Source organism: Crocodylus porosus, unplaced genomic scaffold (assembly GCF_001723895.1).
Source record: "Crocodylus porosus isolate Cpor-Errol unplaced genomic scaffold, CroPor_comp1, whole genome shotgun sequence".
Taxonomy (NCBI): domain Eukaryota; kingdom Metazoa; phylum Chordata; order Crocodylia; family Crocodylidae; genus Crocodylus; species Crocodylus porosus.
In genome coordinates, this window is record NW_017728943.1 from 9505771 (window position 1) to 9527839 (window position 22069).

A 22069-nucleotide genomic window follows, 5' to 3' on the forward strand; every position below is an offset into this window, starting at 1 on the left:
CTTTGTCATTTTTGGCCTGATTTGGATAAAACTTGCAGGAATGGTAGCTCCTCCTGAGAGCATGAAGCCTGCCATGTTTCAAGGAGATAGGTGCAGGGGTTTCAGGGAAACTACACCTCAAGCTGCTGACGAGCAAAATTCGTGACATGGGTGACACCGTGTGTGTTAAGGTGCAACAAGGTGAAAACTGCAGGCATGCTAGCCGCTGCTGAGGCCATGAAGCCTGCCAGCTTTCAAGGAGATAAGTGCAGGGGCTTCTGGGTTCTGGGGCCCTACACCTCTGGCTGCCTAACAGGCAAAACTCATGACACGGGTGCTTGTGTGACTGTGTCTGTCTTGGGGCACAGGGGGTTGAAAACTGCAGGCCTCCTAGGCCCTACTGCAGCCACAAAGACTGCCAGCTGTCAAGGAGATAGGTGCAGGGGGAGACTGGGTTCTGGGCTCTAGATCTCCATCTGCTGACAGGCAAAACTTGTGACATGGGTGGGTGACACTGTGTGTGTGTGTGTGTGTGTGTGTGTTAGTTAAAGTGCGCCCTCACTCAACTGACACCAAGGCAGAAAGCAGGGCCATTCAAACAATGCTGCCTTCTTTGCATTTTTTCCATCCCTCCCCCAGAGCACTGGGATTGGAAGAGACCTCAGGGAAGGATCACAGTCACTGGCCAGCTACATAGTCAATAATGAGAGCACTCTTTCCCCTCCCCACCTTCCCCACTCTTTCCCCTCACTCTCCTTACTTCAGTTTCTGTTTCCCCGCAGGCAATCCCAGTTTGAGCTTCGAAACTCAAAACATCTTTAACAATTTCAAAACGTTTTGACTTGCCTTGTCTCATTTCAAGGCTGTTTTGAAGCTCTCTGTTTCATTTTGATTTCACTCTTTCAAGCTCAAAATGAGTAGAAACAGCATCGAAACAAAACCACTGGTGAAATTTTGCACAGCCCTAAACATGTTCTTGTTGCAAAAAAAGGCCAAGAGTATACTGGGTTGTATTAACAGGAATGTCACTTTCAAATCAAGATAAATGATTCTTCTACTTTGTTCAATACTGGTAAGCCTGTACGTTGAATACCATGTTCAATTTTAGGCCCCATAGATCAGGAAGGATGTGGACAGTTTGGAATGAGTTCAGCAAAGAGTAACAAAAATGATTAGAGGCCTGGGAAGTATGAGTTAAGAAGAAAGTCTGAAATAGCTAAGGTTATTTAGTCTGGAGAAGACAAGACTGGGGGGGGCGGTTTATAACAGTCTTCAAATATCTGAAAGGCAATTACTGAGAGGATGGAGATGAACTTTCTCTGTGGCTGTAGGGGACAGGACTAGGAACAAGGGCCTCAAGCTACAGCAGAGGAAATTTAGGTTGGAAATTAAGAGGAAATTTCTGACTATGAGGGTGGTCAAGCATTGGAACCTAGGAAAGTTGTGGAATCTCCATCCTTGGAAATGTTCAAGAGCAGGTTAGACAGATACTTGGCTGAGATGGTTTAGTCAGGGATGATCCTGCCTTGAGCAGGGGGTTGGACTAGTTGACCTTGTGTGGTCACTTCTGACCTTACTTTTCTGTGATCCTATGATTTCCACTTGGGGCTGGCAGCAAGGACCTTGGATGGGGGAAGAGCTGATGCCCTTGTTTCCAAATACCCGATTCCTCCACAAAAAAAAGGCTCTTGGTAGTTACATGTATCTGGAGTAAGGATTGGTAGTAGTGGTTTGGAAGGTGCAGGAGAGGCAGGTTTGGGGAGAGGGGTGTTGGTGCCTTTGTTTGCAGGTGGGGATGTAGTAGGATGTGCCTAAAGGGTGGCTCAGATACCCCTGATTGCAAGCTAATGCTGTGCTCTCTGGGCCCATCTTTCCCCCTTGGCTCACCTAGGGTACTGAAGGAATTGAAGAAAACTTTAGATTCAAGGAGCTTGCTCTAGAATCTTGGAGGGAGTCTGGTGGTGTGATTCTTGGACCCATCTCAGCTGCTAGTTTTTTCTCTTTACACTTTGTCTCCCTCTACTGCACTGCCCCTAATTGTGACCTCCAACCACCCTCCTTTCCCTCTCCCCCCACCTTCGCACACCCATATCCTCATGCCTGTCAGATCTAACTCGGTCTCCTTTTCCTGGGCTTCCCGGCCTAAGTTCCTGTTACTTTCAGTGTCTGGCCCTGCCTCTGCCTCCACTGTCTCAGGCCTCTGCTGTGGTTTTAGTCTCTCTGCTTAAGCTTCAGCCTCTCTTCCCTCTTGGAGCCCCTTGGTCCTTACAGGGCACAAAATTGCACTATGCTCCAAGGCACTCCACTGTGTGACGTTCAGACCACCCCTTATAGCTATTTCCAAGCCACTGTTTTCTATAAACAATCATTACCCTTCACTTATTGTGGTCCTAAACTCATTAAGTTGTTTAGGAGCATTCCTTTTCCCAGCACTTAGAGCCAGAGTGTCTTCTTTGCCTTGAAGGAAAGCTTATCTACTGGCCAGCCCCACCTCTGTTAATCAGCTGATCCATGCATCTCAGCCTTGCCACAGTGGGCTTCCCTGTTATGGGAGGTCACCAGCTGCTGGCCATTACCAATCTACTGTAGTGGGGTGAGGGTAGTTCTGCTGGAGGTTGTCTCTGGTGTGCAGTGATGGCTGCTGCTGCTGCAGACCACTGCTGTGACCCACTAGCTTGGGCTGCAGTTTGGGTATAGCCATTGGCTGCTTAAGGTTGCTACTCTACATTGCCATGAGTCCCATCACTTGTCACTGGGACTAGGGAGTGGCTATGGGTATGTGCTCTGAGAACCAGTATGTTCTCTGACTACAGGTCAGTAGAGTCAGTGCATCCAGGGTATGTTGTGGTCCTGGAACTCCCACTTCAACCTCATGCACTCCAGCATTGCTTCTGTTGTTCCCTTGGCAGTATCCACCCCATCATGGGTGGCAGCAGAGTTTCTCCTGGCCAATCACATTACAAAGCACCTCAACTGGGTCATGCACTTCCTGACTACATCCTCACATCAGTCCTGATAGAACATCATCCTTCTCCATCACTCCACAAGACATGCCTAATATGTCCATCTTCATCTGCATGCAGTGCAAGTGCCTCTTCTTCCTGGCAGCTTTCTGCATTCCAGTTCTACTCTGTGGCTTTGGAGAGTCTGTGATGCCAGAGGCAGTAGACGTGCCACACACAGGTATCGGTTCTGAATACAGAAGAGCAAAATAGGTCTTGTTGTTTACCTCCCTACTGTTGAGATTAAGGCTTCCTAACAAACATTGCCAGTTGCAAGGCCAACTTGCTGTCTTTTTCATTCCATCCATTTTAAGTTCGTGGTCCCCTCTGCTTCCTGGGGCCTGGGCTATTGCTCTGTGGCAGTCCCTTTTCTTGTCATTCCTTGGATTTTGCTCCAAACCATCTATTTGGTGGGATAGGACTGCCTGGAATTCTACCCTCTGTGGCCATTCCTGGGGTCACCCTCTGAGCCATTTAAGGCACTGGACATTTTTTAGGGTAGTAGAAACTGCACAAAGGGAGCACTAACAGTCCTTGCCTATTGATCCAGTATTTCTTCTGTTTTGCTGATGTGACCCTGGTAAGGTTGACTCTGTACTGGAGGCAAAGCAGTTCATTTCTGCGTGAGGCAGCCCAGTGCTTTGCACCTTCCTTCTCATGGACAACTGTTGCAGAGCACTCAGGTGCCCTGCGACTGAGAGCAGAAATGGCTCGGGAGAGACCCCTAGTGGTGAGAAGGGGGAGGCTCAGCTGCCAGTCACCAGGACTGCGCAGGTGCTGGCTGCTGGAGCAACCAGGGAAACCTAGTGACAGGAAGGGGCAGGGCTTAGCCCTTCTTAAGCCCAGGCAGGAGGCCAGGAGGGCAGTTACTCTCTGATGGCTGAGGGAGGACGAACTCAGCTAGTGCAGATGAAGGGGAGAACTCTGACGGTGGGAACATCCCCTGGTTGCTGCTGGGGTTGGCACACTCTCTCTCTAGTAGGGACTGAATCTTGTTTGACTGGATGGTCTAGCTTTTATGTTGTAGCCCAGGGGCTTTGTGTTCTTGTGTTTATTGCTCTGACCAGACAACCGGGTGAGGCTATAAGGGGTTGGAGGAGGCCTCATAGAAGCTCCATGGTAGCGTGGGAACCCTGACGCCAGAGAGGGCATAGCATTTTGGGGGTACATTGACCCCACCCCCAGAGCGAGAGGGGGGCAGTGAGGAGCCCCAGAGCGAAAGGGGGGCAGTGAGGAGCCCCGGAGCAGGAGGGGGCAGTAAGGAGCCCCAGAAGTAAAGGAGAGGGCCAAGGCATAACAGGGCCCAGGTTAAAACAAGTCAGTACCATCTGCGAGGCTTGGGCTGTGGTGTAAGGGGAGGAAAGGAGCTGCAGATAGTGCCCCAAGCACTGAGACAAAAAAATGGGCAGCCTCCCACTCAATTAATATCTTCCAATCAAACAAATAACAACAAGATATGGCAGGAGAGAAGGTGGGCGGTTGGTCCTTAATCAGTGTTGCAGGGCACTAATAGATGAACCTGAGGAGACACAACTATCACAATGGCACATTGGCCAGGAAACTTTCATACAGCCACCCAAACCCTAAGAAGCTGGTTTGCCCATATGAGGAAATGAGCCCTTGGGTCCATCAAGAGAGCACAACGGCAAGTCAAGGACTGGCTACATTTAACAACACCAGGCCTACGGGATCACGCCACAGGACGAAGGACACTGTTAGCCAACACGAACGGGGCCACCCACCCGTGTCCAACAATCTGGGAAGGGATGTGTGGCTAGGGGACCCAAGTCGACACTGAGGCAAGAGATGAGCTTTCCACACTAACAGTGGACATGACAGTCAATGGGAAAAAGGTATGGGCTATGTTGGATTCAGGCTCATTACAGACCATGATGCAAGGGGATGCGGTACCAACAAAAGAAAAGGGAGAAGCCGATGGAGTAAAAGTGCAGTGTTGGGTGGGGACCCCCTCAAAATCGAAAGGGTGAGGGTCACCCTACAAGTAGGCAAGAGGACCCGTCAGATGCTGGTCAGGGATGCTGAACATTTGCCTTATCCAATACCACTTGGGTATAAGTGTTCTTGTAATGCCGACTGAAAATCTGGCTCCCAATTCTGCTCCAGCTGGAAATGCTCATCTTCCCATAAGTGTGTGATGTCCACCTCTTGTTCACCCCTTTCTTCGGGAAGATGTTCGGTTGTGCCTGCGAACAGTTCTGCCCTCTCACCTAGCCTCACACTGGTTATTTCCTCCAGCAATCTGGGCCAGAGATGACAAAGGCGGAGGCTCCTACCAAGGTAAGAAGGACACCAGCTGCGGAAGAGGCTTTCCGAGCAGTGAAGGATGCACTGTGCTTGCAACCCCTATTATATACACCCGACTTTAATAAATCGTTCCAGGTACAGACCGATGCCTCAAAAGTAGCTATTGGAGTGGTGTTGATACAGAGAGAAGGAGAAGAAGAGCAACCTATAGCCTACATAAGTAGGAAATTACATCCACCAGAACGGAATTATGCCACAATAGAAAAGGAGTGTCTGGCGATTAAATGGGCTATTGAAACGTTCTGGTACTATCTATTAGGACATCGGTTCACGTTGATCACTGATCATATGCCCTTATGCTGGCTACAAAATGTGAAAACAGACAATGCTAGACTGATGAGGTGGGCCCTTAGTTTATAGCCATGTTGTTTTGAGATAAAACATCACCCAGGGACCCTGAATATAAATGCTGACTTCTTCTCAAGGCAATAAGAGGAGGAAGAGGGGCCTGGGAAACCGGGAGCATCCCAGACAAGAAAGAAGAAGAGGGGTTGTGTGGCAGGGAAACCTAACCCTGTTACTGGGAGGTAGGATGACCCCTCTAAGTACCGACCTTTCCAGGCAGGGCTGGCCTGTCAGAGGACGGGAGGAGGAAGGTCAGTGTCTCGTGAAGGAAGGGAAGAAAAAAGAAAAGGGGGGGCCTCAGAGAGACAAGTTCCTCCCCATAGCTACCATACAGCGTCTAACATCTCGGCCAAAGAATAAATCGAGCCTGGGGCCCTACAGGCCTAGGTGCACCCTACCAAGGCTGGCTAATGTGGGGGGACTACCTGTGGCAGGTAACTCCCAACAAATCCCACATGGTGCATCCTTGGGGAAAAGATCAAGGTGGTCAAGGTGGTCCATGATGCCAACTTTGTTGACATCCACCGTGTGGCACGCAAGTTCCACCTCATAGTCAAGAATGCTTTGGAGGGGGACAGGGTTGCTGGTGATGGTGCAATCACCACCAGCAATCTCATTTCCAAATGCAGGAACATGGCAGGCTGCTTCCACCAGACCATCAAGGGGGCAAGATGCTGAGGGACAAACAAGCAGAGCTGAACATCCCACAGCACAGAATAATGCAGAATGTGGAGATTTGGTGGAACTCCACATACCTGATGCTCAAGAGGCTGGTGGAGCAACAGAAGGCCTTGCTCAGGGAGATTGGGATCAGCGGCTCCCTTAACAGAGCTGAGTGAGATACCATCTCCCAGATCTTGGTGGTCCTCAAGCCCTTCCTTGAGGCCTCTGAGGCCCTCAGTGCTAGTGATGCCTTCCTTAGCCAGGTGATCCCTGTAGTAAGGGAACTTCAGAGCCAAATGGATGTTCCTGGCTGGGGCAAGTCGCTGTCACCAGATGTGCAGGCAATGGTGAGGTGGCTAAAGGAGGGCATCAGGAAACAGCTTGATTCCTTGAAGTTCAGTATGGTCCACATGCTGGCCACCATGTGTAACCTGAAGGTGAACAGCAGCATATGTTGTCCCAGCCACCAGCAGGAAGGTTCGGGATTGAGAGAGTGGTTGGGAGTAAAAAGATAAGTAAGGTTTTATTGACTTAACAAACACACAACTACACCTAGTATAACAAGACAACAATGACAGACAATAACAATTCACTTCAACAACTTATCGGCAGTCCTCTCTGACGCCTGATGTATGACAAGTTCCTCTTCTATAAAGCTCAGCAAAGTCAGGCATCCCCGATCTGTGCTGTCCATGGGGTAGCGGGAAGGACCCTGGTATTCAGTCTTTGGGCTTCTCGAGATTCACGGGCCCACTGAATCCAGGTCAGCAGCTAATCTTTAAATTAGTAGCTTCTCTTACAGTGCTGTGTCTTCCTTCTGCTGATTTCTGGATGTGCTAGCCAATTTATAACTTCTGAGCTATGCTGTTGACTTACAGCCACTCACACTCTTACACTACGAACTTTATGACTGACCAATAGCAGTACAAGCCTTAGCATTTTTCTGATGAGGTTAATTTTAACTGTGTCACTACATACAAGGCCTCACTAATCTTACAAGGCCTCACGAATCTTACCAGGCCTCACTACATACAAGGCCTTACTAATCTTTTACTTTAATTAAACTCTTAGCAGCAACATGCAGCCCACAATGCATGAACAAACAACAAGAAACACCTGGTCTAATCCTCACAGAGCATTTCGCAAGCACCTTCCCCACACAGACACAATTTTCTGCTGTCACACTCCACCCCTTGCTTGCTGAAGCACTGTAACAGCTACAGTTGAGATGCTAAAGCTACATGTGCTACATCAGGGAATGGGGAGGGATCTTTACATTTAACTTGCATAACATGGACCTGTGAATGAACAGATTTATGTCAACAACTGTTAAAATACCATTTAGCTGTTGCCAGTGGGGTAATACAGAGCACTACGATGCTTAAGATCGTCAGCCATGTAGTTGAGGTGATACCTGGTGACATGCAAACAGTGCAAATCACATCGTACTATTTACATGGTTTGTGCACGTTGACAGCTGAACTGATGATCCGCCCACCCTCCCAAGCAAGGAGGGCCAGCTGAGTTCCTTGCCAAGTTTTTGCCTCAAGGCTTCATAGTTTATCTTTTACTTCATTCTAGTTTTTTAACCATGGCATACCTACATCTGATACCTGTGAAGTGGGTATCGTAAAGTTGAGAGTTATAGTCTCAGAAGAAATTTCTGGACATTTTAGGGCAATAGTATGGTTACTTAATTGTAGCAGAGCAACAGCTCTACTCTTAGCTCCTAAGCAACATGAATTTCACAAGGCCTAGGTGGTACCATTTTTATACAATAAGTAACCTGGTCCCTCCGAACAAACACGTTGTCCTATCGTTACATAGGAAACATTAGGTAGTTCATGTACGCAGGTCATGTTGGGTGGGCTGAGAGGCTATTCTCTCCATGGGGTCCCTAATCCAATTAAGGTGCTACCGATTTGAATTAAGGAGGATTGTGCCACATACCGAGGGCGATCTAGGGTAACTATCTCCCATATGGGGCAATGCAGATTCCAGTCCCAAAGGCATCCTCCTCATAGCCCTGTGCTAAGCAAATAAGCAGTGGCCCAGCTTCCATTTTTTTACCCCCTGCACTAGGAATGAACACTTTCCTTTATTACAGCCTTTCCAAGTGGTAATCTAGATACTTTGATAGGGGTACCTTTCTTTAAATGTTGCAGGCATTCCATGATGCTCTAAGCCAGGGGGCCATTCCCTATTTTTAACTTTGTTTATTACTTGGGAAAAATGCATGTTTAATGATAACTGATCTTGCACACAAGCAATATTCCAGGTTTGATTTTTGTCTGCTCTAAAAGCAGTGTCCATTATGGCCTGGGTAAGACAGGCTGTCTCCAATCTTACATCAGTTAACAATTCATCACTGTGCTCCAAAGTTCTTCCCTTGAGCATGCCTCCCCTAGTGAGCACCCTTACTGCCTGTTGGAGATTGGCTACTCCTTCAGTATTTTTCTGGGACTTATCTAAGTTACATACATTCATAGCTGAGTTAAGTCCATCCCAAAGATAACCTGGAGCATCTCTTCAATGGTGGGGCCTAATTGTATTTGTGGAATGGAGAATGGTCAGCCATTCCCACCTAAGTAACCCTTTAGCTACGCGGGCTCCTGCTGAACAGTTTGGAAAGGTAGCTTGGACATACCATTGTTCCAGTTTGAACAATACCTGGGCAGTGAACAATGAAGCATTTAGGAGGGTTGGGATTTTAACCTGTGACCGCCACCAGGGTATGGAGTTATACACAAGCAGTGTCAGGGCCTCCCGGGGGGGAACAGCCAGAGACAATAGTGAACACCCTGTTCTCTCACAGCTTACGTTTATCCTTCCCTCTTTGGGAGCTTGTAACCATGCTTCACCTCCCAAAGAGCGGAAGAGTTCTCACTGTCACTCATGGGGACGATATGGTACCGGGTTGGTGAAACAGCGTTGCCCTGGCAGAATCATAGCACTAGTTTGCTTTAGGAATCCCACTGGTATAAAAGGATGGAGATAAGTGCTGGAGACTTGCAGATACAGCCTCCTTCTAGTTGTTTTAAAGTGGGTACCATTCCACCATGCCTATGTGTAGGTATGATTTATAAACCATGTAATGACTTTGTTCCAACCTGTAGCACACCCTCCCACCTGGTGGGCTTCCCACCATTGCTGGAGAGTGTTGTCAGCCAAAGGAATGGGAGGGGGTAGATTTTCTTATAAACAGAATGGCTCGAGAGGCTGAACAGATGCAGAATGCACTAATGGGGGCACAGCCTCAGGGGAGTTGAGTTCAATGGGGTTTCCCTCAGGAAGTATGTAACAACAAACCCATAAACGAGCATAGCTACAACAATTACCTCCCCCCCACAGTTAGCCATTCTAACTTTCAGGTAGAGAATGAACCTAAGATGATAACTGGTGCCACAGGCGCACTGACAGTTACCACCTTGCCTTACCTATTCTGTTTCTTCTACTCAGAGACCAGGATTTCACTTGCTCCAGGATGGCGGGTTTCTTCTAATATGGATACTGTGGCTGGACTGCGTGATGGTCATCTGAGCACATACGCGGTTCTGGGGATTGCTCCTCTGGGTCAGGTCACTCTTTTAGATCTTCAGAAGTAAGTTCATTAATATTTGGGTAATAAGAAGGATAGTAGACAGGCCTTACCCAAGAAACACAATAAGGCATTAGTAAGAAGAATACAGTTATAACAGTTCACCACTTTATGCTGCCAGTCAATTTAGACAGGTGATAGAGCAGGACTCATTTTCAGTATCAGGCTCAATTAGGAATGGTTATGGCCGTATTTGTGGAGAGACCTAATCTGTAGGAACCAGACAACAAGGAGCTTGGCTCTTGTTAGATGAATCTGAATTAAATACTCACCAGGTATTATGCATACCTTTTGCCAATAGTATCCCCATCCATTTATCTCCCTGAGGATGCTTCACTACCACTCAATCTCCTGCTTGGAGCTTTCCCAGGTCTCCACCCCAGGTTGCTGTACTGCCGGCTCGCAGAGACCACCCAATCTAAAGGTCTGTTGCATAGGGCTACCTCCCCAGTGAGGTCAGTTATTGGCCCAATTAATAGCTTGATCCAGGTGCAAGTCCCAGTCCTTAGAAGATGGGCTAGCGGCCAACCACAAATTGCATTTGAGGATGCCATTGGCTTGTTCTACCAATCCATTAGACTGCAGATGGTATGGGATGTGATATGTCCATAACATGCTATGTTTCGAGGTCCAGTCATACACAAGATGATTCTGGAAGTGAGGGCCATTATTGCTGTGTAGTTCTATGGGCGGTGGATACACAGCAAGCAGAGTTTCCAGTGTTGCACAAGTGTCCTGGGCAGTAGCTCTCTCCGAGGCATGGGAGAACGTTATTCCTATGATAAATTCTATGGCTACAAATATGTATTGTCGCTTACGGGAAGTTTGAGGGAGGGGGCCTATGAAATTGCATTGCCATGTTTGCCACGCTACCTTTCCCCTACACAATGACAACAGGACAGTCAGGAAAGGCTCTAATCGCATCTTGACCTCTCAGCAGGTGACGCATGTGTCAACTATTTCTTGTGCTTTCTTTTTAGTTACATAAATGCTCCAAGATGCAGCCAAGCAGGCAGTTCCATCATGCCTGGGGTGCCTGTGTTATCGATGCAGGCATTCTGTGGCTCGTTCTCCAGGTGTGCAGTGGGATCTAAAATGCAAATCTGGGCACCTGTGTCTAATAGCATATTCACTGACTTTTCACTTTTACCTAATTGAATCTGTATGGTTATCTGAATTAAGGGGCTAATATTAACTTTAGATACTGGTCTTCAGCCCGCTACTGCCCCCATGGTGCCCCTTTCCTTGGTGGTTGGGCCAGCCAGACTTCCTAGGCCACATGATCAGGGGAACTAAATGCTGGCAGCCCCACATGTGCCTGGGAAAATGTTAACAGTTCCACCCTTAGGGCAGAGAATCCCTTCGGTGACACTGCCAGTGGCACAGAAGTCTCCACTTTTGGGCTTGTCCTTTCGCTACAGTGTTTAGCCCTCAGCCCTTGCAGGACATTGGTGGGCAGTTCATCCATTTGCACTTTATTGAAACTGGCAGCCAACAAGTCTTTCTACATTCTTGTTTGTGGAGTCTTGGGCCGGCCTTCTCCAGCTTTTCCCAATAATTCGGAGGGGTCAGTGGTTTGTCTTTCACTGAGGCCACCACCATGGCCTTGGCGGTTTTTGTTGGTTTGGCAAGCCCTGGCTTCTGCAAAATGGGCAGAAGCTGCGCTAATCGCCGGATCGCGTCTCTTTTCGAGTGATTCACTGCCTCTGGCTCCAAGGCCAACAGGGCTGAGGTGCACTCTTGGTGCTCATCAGCAAAACCTCCTCCACAACAGTGCTGTCACATCTTCTGCATCTGGCATGTGAGTCCAAACTCCTGCATGAATGATTTCAGTTAGCGCTTATACAAGCAGTGGACAGCCTCCTCTAAATTGGCCCATGCCCGAGGGGCAGGGCTAAGCTTTTCTTCTATATTACCATAACTGGCAGCATTCACCTGTAGTGCAGCAGAAAACAAAGTAATGTTTTCATCGCCTCCTGCAAACTGATTTAACTGGAACTTGGGGCACAGGATGAGTTGGGCTGGCTCGGTAAGGCTCACTGATCTTGCAGAGGCCCCTTCACTATATATTCGAACTAGCCAATCTATTACTGGCTCTCTTGGCTTGGACTTATGCTGCTCCTGTATATCTCAAATCTCCACACAGGTAAAGGAGCACAGCTCTGTTTGGGGATTCTCCACTTGTGGCCCTGAGCGAGTCACCACTACTGGGAATGCTTGGCTGAGCTTCTCCCTCTGGGCGGGGACATACAGATGCGGTTTAGCACCAGGCTCATCATCAATCTCCTCCCTCTCATCCATCCCCTCCCCGTGATCTTCTCAGAGCTCAACTTCCAGTTACTCACCATAGAGGTACTGTCGCGCCTTCTTGAAGGGGGGCTCCATGGCCTGCGCCAACTGCGCCCTCTTCTGGAGGGAAGCAGCCACACACACAATCATAATCTTTCCTTCCCTCCGTTCTAATGTCTCCAAGCAACTCTGGGCAGCTCGTGCAGCCTCACATGCCACACTGTTGGAATCGCTCACATCCTCCAACTCCTTACTCAACTGGGTAACCTTTTCCCATAGCTAGGCATTCTCTTTGGCCCCTAAGCACAGGCACATGGCCAGTAGCCATGACAGGCACCCCTTCTTGGGCTTACCCCAGGCAGCAGCGGCAAACCTAGGCCACTGATTGGGTATGGTTTCTGGGTCACTCAAGGCAGGCCTCAACCTATTTTTATCCCACCCAGGATTCTCCTTCCCTGTCACTTCCTTAAGCAAAGCCACCAATGGAGCCCACCCAACTCCCTCCATTCCAACCTTTGTCTCCAGACCAGAGCCTCTTAATCCTGTTTTTGATGCCAATTTATGTCCCAGCCGCCAGCAGGAGGGTTGGGGATTGAGAGAGTGGTCGGGAGTAAAAAGCTAACGAAGGTTTTATTGACTTACACACCAACACAAAACTATGCATACTGTAATAAGACAACAATGACAGACAATAACAATTCACGTTGGCAACTTATTGGCAATCCTCTCTGATGACTGATGTATGACAAATTCCTCTTCTATAAAGCACAGCGAAGTCAGGTGTCCCCGATCTGCTCTAGGTACCAGGAAGGAGCCTGGTATTCAGTCCTCAGGCTCCTCAAGATCCACGGGCCCACTGAATCCAGGTCAGCAGCTAATCTTTAAATTAGTAGCTTCTCTCACAGTGCTGCATCTTCCTTCTGCTGATTTCTGGATGTGCTAGCCAATTTATAACTTCTGAGCTATGTTGTTGACTCACAGCCACTCAGTCTTACACTATGAACTTTCCTTATGACTGACCAATAGCAATGCAAGCCTTTGCATTTTTCTGATAAGGTTAATTTTAACTGCGTCACTACATACAAGGCCTTACTACTTTCAAGGCCTCACGAATCTTACCAGGCCTCACTACATACAAGGCCTTACTAATCTTTTACTTTAATTAAACTCTTAGTGGCAACAAACAGCTCACAATGCATGAACAAACAACAAGAAACACCTGGTCTAATCCTCACAGAGCGTTCAGCAAGTGCCTTCACGACACAGACACAATTTTCAGCTGTCACATATGCAGCAGCCAAAGCCTGAACAAGTGGATGGAAGTGCTGGTGAAGAGGGCCCGGAGGGCAGAACGGCGGAGGAGGGGGATGTGAAAGAGGGAGATCCACTGTCCCATGCTAGCACATTATCCACCAGCCAGTCTCCTCCTCCACCACAGGCACTACCAATGTGGGTCAAGGGCATGGCTTCCATGGAGGGGTCCAGAGGCACCAGACCTCACCATCAGGAAGGTAGCACTCAGACCTTGGTGGCTGCCTATCTCACTGCTGCTGGGTGCCCCCTTGGCCTACTGGGCAAGCCACAGCCAGATGTGGCCAGATCTGGTCATGGTTGTCCGGGGAAATCTATCCTATCTACTGACCACTGTTCCGAGTGAGAGGGTGCTTAGCATTGCTGGGGATGTAGTGACACACCACCACAAATGCTTGGATCCTGGTTTGGTGGAGCAGTTGGTGTTCCTCAAGGTGAATGTCCTGCTGCTGGGGTTCCCCAACCTCCAGGTGTAGACAGAGTGAATGACACCCTCCTCACTCCATCTGTATTTATTTCCTTTTTCCGTTTTTTTAAAGCCATTTAATGCCCCAATCTCAGAGCTGGAGGGAACATTCATTGCATCACTAACCAGCAGAGGAAGAACATTTCCCTGATGATCCCCCATGCCAGAATGAATGGGCTGGAGGTATGGGCTGGGGCAGGTGGAGGTATGAGCTGGGGCTATGGGGAAAGAGAAGGCCCCAGGTCCTGGTCATGACCACTAAAACTGCACTCTGCCAGGGTCAGGATGTCTGGTGGGACTGCCTGTGGCATGGCAGCCCCAGGAAATGCCAGGACTGAGGATCCCCCTGGTGAAAGGCAGGTAGAAGGTGCTATAACCTCCAGCTACTACATGCATGTACACAGTCCTGGCTGGGGAAAGCCCAGACCTGTCACATCTTTGACAGGCCTAAGGCTTGCTGGTTGCAGTGGAGTTGTAAGGCTTCAGGTGAGCTCAGCTTAGCTGCCTGGGATGCCAGCTTTCAGGTTAAAAATCCCTTTGGCAGGCTAAGGAAACACCTGCAGTTGGTGTGTGTGCTGTTCCTGGATGGAAGGAATAGTAAAGAAGCCAGAGATTGGCATGCAATTCAGGGAAGAAAGCCAAACAGTGAAAATGGAAATGGAGGCATCAGGGGGTGAGGGACAGGCTGGGGTGGGGAGGGAAGGGGAATGTAGCAGAGCAGGTATAAGTGGAGAGGTACCTGGGGAGTCAGATGTCTGGCAGGTTGTAGTGTGTCAGAATTCCAATGCCTATATTGAGTCCAACAGTTCCTGTACCTATTACCTAGGAGGCTGATAAAGTGCAGCTCATGGACTTATCTGTGAAAAATGGTTTGTAATTTCCCTTTGAGGATCAGGCCTGAGAGATTGGAGACAGGTGGTATTCTGATGTTGTCTTTGATAGATTTTTGATGTGCACTTATTCTGGTGCACAGTAGTTGTTTGGTGTCTCCACATAATTTCCATCAGGGCACTTGGTGCCCTGATGGAGGTATGTACTGTATTGTGAATATATCTCCACACTGGAGATGTTGTGGGCAGGTTTTGCATGTCTTGTCATGGCGTGGCCTGGATCCATTCAGTGCGTTTTGGACTGTAGGAAGTTGGCTTCTGGTGATGAAGTTAGCAAGGTTCAGTGCTTGACTTTACAAACCACTTTTCACATGTAGTAGATACAGAAACTGATGGACTCAATATAAACAATGGAATTCAGACACACTACAACCTGCTGGACATCTGACTCCCCAGGAACCTCTCCATTTTTACCTGTGCTGCTATATCCTCCTTCCCCTCTACCCCCAGCCTGTCCCTCACTGCCTGATGCCTCCATTTCCATTTTCACTGACTGGCTTTCTTGCCTGCATTGCATGCCAGGCTCTAGCTTCTTTACTATTCCTTCCATCCAGGAACAGCACACACACACCAACTGCAGGTGCTTCCTTAGCCTGATGAAGGGTTTTTCAACTGAAAACCTTGCTAAGATATATTTCTGTAACCATTCAGTTGGTCTGCTAAAATATACTGGATTAGATTGATGCAAAGAACCTTGTCTGCCAGTGCCATGTCCTTAGACCAACACTGCTAGCACCTGACTGGAAGGACGCAGGGCCCTGGGCTCATTTAAGCCCTAGGGCTGGGGCTGGAAGGGAGAGTTCTCTGGCAGCTGGTAGAGAAGAAGCTCTTGCAAGAAAAGAAAGAAAGGCTCTGTCACAGTTAGACTGCCTGAGATTCTGCTGGTGCTACTGTGCTGCTCACTAAGTTATTATTACCTGTTGTTATTTAAAGTGGTAGACCTTATTTAAAGTGGTAGACTGGACTGAGGCTGTAGGGGAGGAAGAATCCTCATTGAGGCACACTACATCATTGGGACCTCATTGGAGCCCAAGACTGAGGTATTGTGTAGAGGCCCCAGTGCCAGTGAGGGTGCGCCTTAATACACACACACAGTGTCACACGTTACAAGATTTGCTTGTCAGCAGCTTGAGGTGGTTTCCCAGAAACCCCTGCACCTATCTCCTTGAAACTTGGCAGGCTTCATGCCCTCAAAATGGACTACCATCTCTCAGTGTTCACTCTAAGGAGTAGCAGTCCATAAGCGTGCTGCTTCAGTCCATGAGTGCGCTGCTTTGGTCCCGCCTCCCCCTTTCAATGTAGCGTGGGACACTTACTGAAGGTAAGCTCCTCACTCTTCACCTGGGGCAGGCAGCAGGGGCTGGAGACCTGGGGGGCTGGAGACCTGGGGTGCTGGGGCCTGGGGGGCTGGAGCCTGGAGGCTGGCGCAGGCTCCGGGAAACTGCTCCACTCCCCTGCATAACTTTGGGGAGTGAGGAGGCATGTGGCATCAGGGCCGGGGAGTGGAGCACTTCCTGGAGCCTGCAGAGCAGTTCCCCAGGGCCAGCGGAGCCTGTGCCAGCCCCTGCCTCTGCCCCAGTCTCTATCGCTGTCTTGTCTCACCTCGGGGAGGAGCTGCTACCTGTCCCGAGTGAGGCTTTGCCGGCTCTGGGAAATGCTCCACCCCCCGGTCCTGAAGCCACGGGCCTCCTCACTTCCCGAGTAGATGCTGGGGAGTGGAGCAGTTCCCCAGGGCTGGTGAAGCCCACGCCAGCCTTCGCCTCCACCTCTGCCTCAGGGAGGAGCTTACCTTTAGTAAGTGTCCCACGCCACAGCCCAGCTCCATTCCCAGTGGGTGTGTGGCCTGAAAAAGTTGGTGTGTGACCAGACTTTTACTTGTGTGTGGCCATGCATGCGTACACCTTAGAGGGAACCTTTCCATCCCTGCTGTTTTCATCCAAATCTGCCAAAAAATGACAACGTCATAGGCAGTTTCATGCTTCCTCATTATAGCCTATAGGCGAAACATTGAAACAGCATCAAAACTGTGAAACGAAACAGAACAATGCTTTCAAAATGAAATGGAACTCGAAATGAAACACTGTCCTATCAAAATGGCGAAATGGAAGTCAAAACAAAATGGCATTGTTTTGTACAGCCCTAAAGAGCAGATCTTCAAAACTGCTTGCTAGTCTTATGGAGCAGTTGTGGACTGGAGTTTGAATCTAATGTGCAATAAGAACGCTAAATATTCAGGAAAACTGGGATGTGTGTCTGTCAGATTAGCAGAGCCAAACTTATCAGAGGCTTTTGTAGTAGTATTGGAATGTTGCTGGAGAAAATTTTAACATTTTTACCCTTAATCTGTTTCAGCCACAGTTCTTTACAACAGGGATAATAATACCCCTTATTCGAAAACAAATTTTGTGCAGATAAATTCACCAATATTTGTTAAATATGCAGCTATTATGATGAGACAACAAAGAGGAAACCAGTAATTTTATGTTCAATGGAGAGTTTGTGGTAAATAGCTTATACAATGTCCTGGGACCCCTCAATGAATGGAGAGGATAAAATGGAATATGGAATAACTGTCCTTTCACTGAATGAGTCAGGGGTCCTATGGAAAAAAATAGTATGTGTAACTAAAAAAGCAGCTAAACACTATAGCATATTGTATACAGAGAAGGTGGCTGGCTGTATATGTTTGAATATGTAAAGATATATATTACATGGTAAAGACTGCAACAGCCTAAGGGGCTAGGGAACAGATCAAATAATCTTACGTTTTCCATTTCAAATTTGGTGCACTTAACAGAGGAAGCCTTAATTACTGTTCTAGCCATCTCTGTTCCCTGCTCAGAAGCAGCAAAACTTAGGGGTTTGAAAAGCTGTGAGTATTTGACAGTAAAGGTGTTCTGTATTGTATATTGTATATAAAAACTATTTGTGATAACATAATATTCTGTTCTCAGTTTGGTGAGAATAATTTTCTTTTAATACCATGAAAACAGCAATTGTACTGGTAACAGAGCAGCAACACCAACACCTAAGACCTACTGGTTTCTTTATCAACATTTTCTCTCCTTAATTTTTAGAGAAAAAAGAAATGTTTCCTACATGCTCTTCTGTATTATCATCAGTTATGGTGACTGTGTTCTTTAAATTCATTTTGAATCTGTGTTTCCTGTCATGAGTAGATTGGAAACAGGAGAGTGGAGTGAAAGTTTTCTATTGCAAACATCTGTGTCTGAAAAAGGATTGTGTTTCCATGTCCTAAAACATCAAGGGAAAAAGCTAACCCTCCCCAGACACTCACCTATAGTTTGCAGCAGTAAGGAGTTTTTAGACAGAATTGGTTTACTATGGTAAATAGAAAGATAAAATCAGCTATTATTTCCAGTAGTTTGTCCAGCCAGAACGTCTGAGGAGAGCTCCAGCTATAATGATGGCAGAGACCTACCTGCTTAGCATCTGTTTAGGTCCCACAAAAATTACTGCTATCAATTACATATTAATTTCCCTTGTTTCTTAAATTCAGTTTTATATGCAAATATTGCTGTTTATATTTGTAACAGGAGGGGGCAAGGGGAATATTTAACCAGGTATAAATTATATGATATCCACCGTCCAGAAGGAGTGGGTTTGAACCCAATCAGACTACATGAAAATAACAGAGTTACTTCTCTGGGGGTTTCCAGAATGCACGAGAGGGAAGGAAAAGGAAAGGGAGGGGGGAATGGTGTTAGGGAGAATTATCAAAGGCCAGTATTTACTTGTGTTATGTAATGTTCTTACAGGACCATGAGTCTGAAGCAAAGGAAACTGAGCGGTTGGGAGGTTCCTGCCACCTTCATGCACCTCCAACTCCTTTTTAAATCTTCTTGATACAGTTGTGTATTTAATATAAATAGTATCCAAAATGCTTAGTACCAGATTTGTAGAATCTCCCTGACACTGATCTGCAGAGATCAGGCTGCCTTTATGCAAAGCCAGCACAAATCTGACAAGGGACTTTTAAAAATTATACTCTGGATTAAGTCTCAAGTCAGCATCATTTTTTTTGTGCACTGAGGAAGCTTTTGGTCATATGGAATGGCAATTTCTCATCTCTATGTGGGAAACATCTGTAATGGACCACATACTATTTTCTTGGATTTAATTGATGTACTCTGCTACATCTCCTCAAATAACTGTTAATGGAGTTGAGTGAAATCATCTTACTCTGGAGAGATTTACTAACAGGGAGACCTTATCTCCAGATGGTCCAGCCTGAAAGTGATATTCCCCTACCAATTTTTTTTTATAAAACCCCCAAAACTCTATATTAAAATAATGTTAAGACTGCAAATATGTATTACTAATGTCATAGGAAAAAAATAAAATTACTTTGAAGTTTTTAAATGAACATTGCAAAAGTAGGAAAATATCAGTTAAAAAAACCTAAAGCTCTTTTGTGTAGATTGAAAGATCTAGAAATGCAGTTAAGGACACCAAAAAAGCCTTGATTCTTCTCTGGCCTGATAAAGAGTGTTCTGCATTCAAAAGCTTGTCTAACTTTATCCCAACTACATAGTCCAATAAAAGATATCACCCTAAGAAACCCTTGGCTCTCACAAAATTTCTGGCCCATCACAGCTACAACATCACCCTTATACTGCTTAATTCTTCTCTGTAACTTTAGTCATCCAGATTCATGAGACAGCCTTATACCTGTATAACTTCAATAGTGCAACTGCTGTCACCTTTCTTCATTGTGCTGTACTGGATATATGACAATATGCAGCACTCACCTATGACATATCTTAGTTATATGTTCTCCCACAAGAAATAATTAATTTACTCCCAATGAAATCAATGGGAATTGCATATTGCTTTTGAAAATACCACTATGTGCAAGTTACAAGGTCAGGAAGAAAGCCTTGTGTGATGGCCAGGAATTGAACCCAGATCTGAAGTCCCATTTTATGCCATTACCGCATGGCCACTTTTTCCTCCCTGATACATGTACCATTTATATGACTCAACATTCACTGACAAAAACATCAGTGAACACATTTACAAGAGATGCTTAACTTCTCATTACCATAGCGCATGTCTACACATGCACATGCTTACTATGCAGTAAACCTCCCTAATCCTGAGTAAATTTGCTACCTGCAAATACAAGTAGCAAATTTACTGAAGATTAGTAATGGCGCTGTGGCACTTGTGTAGACACCTGACTGGGAGCAAAATCTGTTCCTGGTCAGCCATCCACCAGGAGGCAGGACATAACTCCCTGCCCTGGGAGCTGCCACAGGAGCCCAGGTAGAGACTATGTCCCTCTGCCTTGGCATCAGAGAGCTCTAAGCCCTCTGCTCCACAGTCACAATCAGGGCGTGAGGGGGCTGGGAGATGCTTATCTCCCAGCAGCAGCTTCAAGATCATGGGGCTACTGCTGGGAAACCCTTATCTCCCAGCAGCAGTTTCATGACTGTGGGGCTGCTGCTGGGAGATAAGCACCCCCCAGCAGTGGCCCACAGTTGTGCAGTCAATGCTGGAAGATAAGGGTCTCCCGGCAGCACCCCTGCAGTCCCAGAGCTGCTGCTAGGAGATAAGGGTCTCCCAGCAGCAGCCCCATGGTCCCAGAGCCACTGCTGGGAGCTCCCTGCTGGTGCAGGCTGGGAAGCCTCTTCCCCACCCAGTTCTGCAAGTGCAGATTCACTTTGTGGCCTACCTCATGACCCCTACACCCACCAGGAATTCCTTGGTGATGAAACACACACATATCCTTCTCTCTCCCTTCTAGAAAGACTGGCTCCTTTGAAAAAAAAATTCCCTCTCACAGACCTGCTAGGGAAACTCTCAGAAAGCCCTAATAGGACCACAAATGGTGAGTTAGCAAATATAATATAAAAGGTTTTTATTTCAGCATATTAGCACATATGGGGAAAGTGGGAGACAGGTTGGTGGAAAAAGAGGGAGAACTGGGGGCAGTGATTCAGGCAGTGACTCACTAACAGTGCAGGAATCCTCCCCTGCTGGAGACCCACCTTTACCCCAAAACACTTTTCACTATTGACAGCAGCAGAGAAACAGTCCCAAGAGATGGGGACAATGATAATATAACGAGAAACGAAGTCCAAGATATCCAATCACACCCTTGAGATTACAGGAGACTGGCTCTATCCACCAGTCACCTGTAATTGTTCCGCATCTCTGGTGGCCAGTTGCTTGGATGTAACAGGATGGGGTGGCCAAAATACAAAATCCCCTTCTGGATCCACAGAGAAGATTAAAGTCCCAGTGCCCAATCTCCATGAGATGTCCAGGACTGGCAAGAAGTTGGGATAGTGGCTGTGAAAACTTTCAGTTTACAATCTCCCTAGGTTTTCAATCTCTTTTCAGCTGTGTATCCTCCATCCTCTCTCATTCTCTTATCATAGCCACAGTTCTCAGCTGCAGGGGAAAGGGGTGTAAAGGGAATATCTGATCTAAGCAAAGGATGGTTCCAGAACGTTTTTCTGCCCACTTGGAGTTACCCAGGAGGAAAGGCTGGTTGTGGTAGTCACTGGCTCTACAAGGTTGGTTACAAAGCATTCAGTTTACAGGGCAGGCTCTGTGCCCAGGGTGGAGGACAGTCAAATCAACCAGTCCCTAGACAACAGCCAGGCCAACAGTTGTTTTGATTGTTTGTAATTCATGTGAAGTAAGGAACTGGTACTGCATTGTCATATAGCTTTGAAGTGTGATCCTCACATTCAAAGAGATGCATAGTCAATGAACCCATCATATTTTGCTCTCCCTTTCTGTAGTTCAAAATTGTCCAGCAGGGCCCTATCCTCTAGAAGGAAAAGAGCAAAGGAGGGGCTGCCTCTCCCACTTAAACAGCTCCTTTCTCCAGTACAGGGATACCATCAACAGGAGCACATACAGGAGAAAGTCCTTGTCCTGCACAAATTCTAGGAATTCCCATCTGACAATCTGGATGTTCCTGCAGTACCTAGGGTCCTATACCTCCAAGTGAGACACGATGGTATGAACATTGATAAGTGTTGGTTATTGACTGTTCCCAGGAAATATTATCCCCCTCCGCCCCGCACACTACTCCAGAGGGCAGACCTGAGGAACCAAAAGGGAAAAGGGATGGTATCCCCAGACCATAGGGGGGAACAGAACAGATTGTGAAATTACCCTTCTGAGTTCCTCTTAGTGTAAGGATCAGAAGGCTGACTAAGCT